Below are 2910 nucleotides of genomic sequence, written 5' to 3' on the forward strand. Positions count from 1 at the left end.
CTTGTGCTTGTGGAAGGGGTAAAATTTTCTTAATTAGACAGCACGTAGTGTCATCCCGCTGCAGTGCACACGTGCAGCCACATTTCAGGTGCGCTGCCTAAGCAGCTGCTGTGTGGCCACAGATCTCTGCAGGTTTGTGATCTTCTCAGTGGGCTGGTCCTAGTGCTGCGGTGGTGTGCGTGGGAGATGCTCGGGGAGGACCATTGCCAAGGAGCTCGCACAGTGCCCGTCTTTTGGTGCTGGTAAGCAACCGCATGGGCAGTCTTGGAGGAGACGCGTAGTGCTGCGGGAAGCGGCGATTCGGCGTTGGCGTGAGTTCCGCTGAGTCTTGCCGAAAAAAAAGGGGGCTTTATATTGAAGGCAACATCTCTCAATTGAGATATATTATGTAGTTTTAGTTACTCAAGGGCATTGTAAATCTTACTTAATTTTTTTTCACAGGACTGCTGTCTGCAGAAGTTTGTACTCCCTTGCACATCACTCAGTGCGAGGGATCTTAAACGTTGTAGCCATGGTGTCATCAGGCAGAGCCAGTGGATCTTTGTAGCTGAGCCAGCAGCAGATCCATGCAGTCAGGCCGTGGCATCCTTTATCTTCCATTCAACATCCTGGGCCTCTGGATGCATCTCTCCCCACTGACGGGAGCAGGAGATGCTCCTCTGTCAAGCTGCCTGTGTGACTAGCTCCCAGAGTGGCCAGCTGGCACCAACTCTGGCAAAGCTACAGCTGCATCTGTCCCACCCTGCCCGGGGAGGTTCTGGAGTGCAGAGAGAGCCCCGTCGATAGCTTTCCTTTCAGGCTCTGCTTTGAATTTTCTGCTGCTGTCATTCACACCTTGTCTTCGGTCAAAGAAGTAGCAGGGACAGGTTCACAGCTCCTCCTTAGGTCAGGCAGCAGTGCTTCTGCACCCCTGCTGAGGGCTATTATCTAACGCGGTTGAGCCCATTTTGTCATGTCCTACCTTTTCCTGGCTGGAACTCAAAAGTCATGACCTTTTATATCTGACCGCTGGGGACTTCCAGAGCCTGTAACTATAAGGAGAAGTGTTGAAAGCACATTGGATCAGGATGGAAATGCCTCATTAAAAATGATCCTCACCTGTGCCATTAAGACTTGTTCTATGTGAAACCATTTACAAATCTCCTCTCCTTTTCAACATTTATTCAGATTCCTGGTGGGGAGAGTAGGAGTTTTAAATGCTTATGAGTCAAATGCGAATTGGGGGTTGATAAGATCATAAAGAACTGCCATCATTAATCTGCTGTGGACAACTTACTTAAAAAGTTGAATCTGATGAAAGTGCTACACCCTTCATTCATAAATCCCTTTGGAAAGGGAGAAGCATTGTTCACTGCCCTTTAAAAGACAGGGAAATCCAGAAGGGAAATGATTTTTCCAGGGAACACAGCAAGCCTCTGATAAAGCTGGGGGTAGAAATTCGTGTCCTTTTAAAGTCCTTATCTGTTATATTTACCACTATGCTGTATCAACTCTGCGGAAGAGCTGTTTCTTTTTCTCCATACCTCAGAACTGTTTAACTTTTGAGAACTACTTAAATTGAATGATGGAAAATCACAAAGTACTTCAGTTTTTATTAGGCTTTCTGTCTTTCTGTAACCAATCCTGATTTAATTGGTTATGTAAGCATTGTAAACAGATTAAGGGCTCAATCCTTCCCTGCTCTAAAGAATAATAGAGGATTTGATTGTAGCAATTCACTTTATATATTTCAATAAAGTAACTAAAGCTTGCAAGACATTGATTCACTAAAACTGCAGAGCGATTTCTGAAGTGCTTTCCTAAGACTTCCTACCATAGCACATTCAAAGCTCCTCTTTTTTTAGATGCAAAAGTTTCTAAAGCCTTTGGGAAAACAATATCAAACAAAGTAGGCTGGACCGGAGAGAGCTTGTAGCTATAAACACAGGCGCGTGAGGTGACGGAGAGCTGAGAAATGGTTTGCTTTGCAGAAAAAGAGCAATGAAATCTTGGGCTGGGATTTTTCCCAGTGTGGGAAGAAACGTTGTCTGACTGCAAAATTCCTCCATCCTGTAATGGGGTTATACAACCTGTAATCTTCCTATTATTCAGTCTGTCACTGTAGGACTGTCCCATTTGTAGACTACAAAGCATTTAAATGGTGACAGCTGTATTAGGCAGTAAGGGACATGGTTAGCCGTTGTGTTTATAGAGGGCAGTGAGATAAGAATAGCTCCCAATCTTCAGTGCTTGCCACATTAACTTCAGATTTCGGATACCTCCGTACATTTTGTGGACAAGTAGCTGTGTTGAAAAATCAGGGTGTAGTAGGGCAAATAGTTATCTTAACTCTTCTTTTTCCCTTGAGAAACTGATGTACAATACAGGCCAAGAGAGTGTCAGCTGATAAAAGCCAGGCAAATGTGAAGTGTTCTCTGAATTTGATGTCAAGGAGCCTGCCATCCGAGAGGAACCGGACATTGTCCGGCAGCACCATGAATGAATGAATGAATATCCCCAACGTGCCTTTCTACTGCACCCTCCCGTTACTCTCTTACTACATGTAGGAGCACGTTCAACAAATTGTAATGGACTCTTAGAAAAATTTTCTAGTCTGTTTGCTTAGTCATATGTAAATTTTATTAAGTTTTCAGTGTTATTTATCATGGAGCTTCTAAGCACATTCTAGCAATGCATTAAATGATGGGATTTGTTTTCTGATTGCATCCGCAGAGGGTGAAGCAGTGAAGAGTTTTAACACATCCAAAATAACATGTGAGCGCAGCCCACATATGAAAATGTTTCTTTCATTTAGCAGGAGAGGAAGCACAAGAAGCATAACTTCTTCTTCATAGGCACCAAAGGTGCTACGACGTGAATAGGTAGGGCTGAAACAGCGGGTGCAGGAATGACCCCAGCTATTTCCTCACG

Source organism: Phaethon lepturus, unplaced genomic scaffold, assembly GCF_000687285.1.
Source record: "Phaethon lepturus isolate BGI_N335 unplaced genomic scaffold, ASM68728v1 scaffold10629, whole genome shotgun sequence".
Classification (NCBI taxonomy): domain Eukaryota; kingdom Metazoa; phylum Chordata; class Aves; order Phaethontiformes; family Phaethontidae; genus Phaethon; species Phaethon lepturus.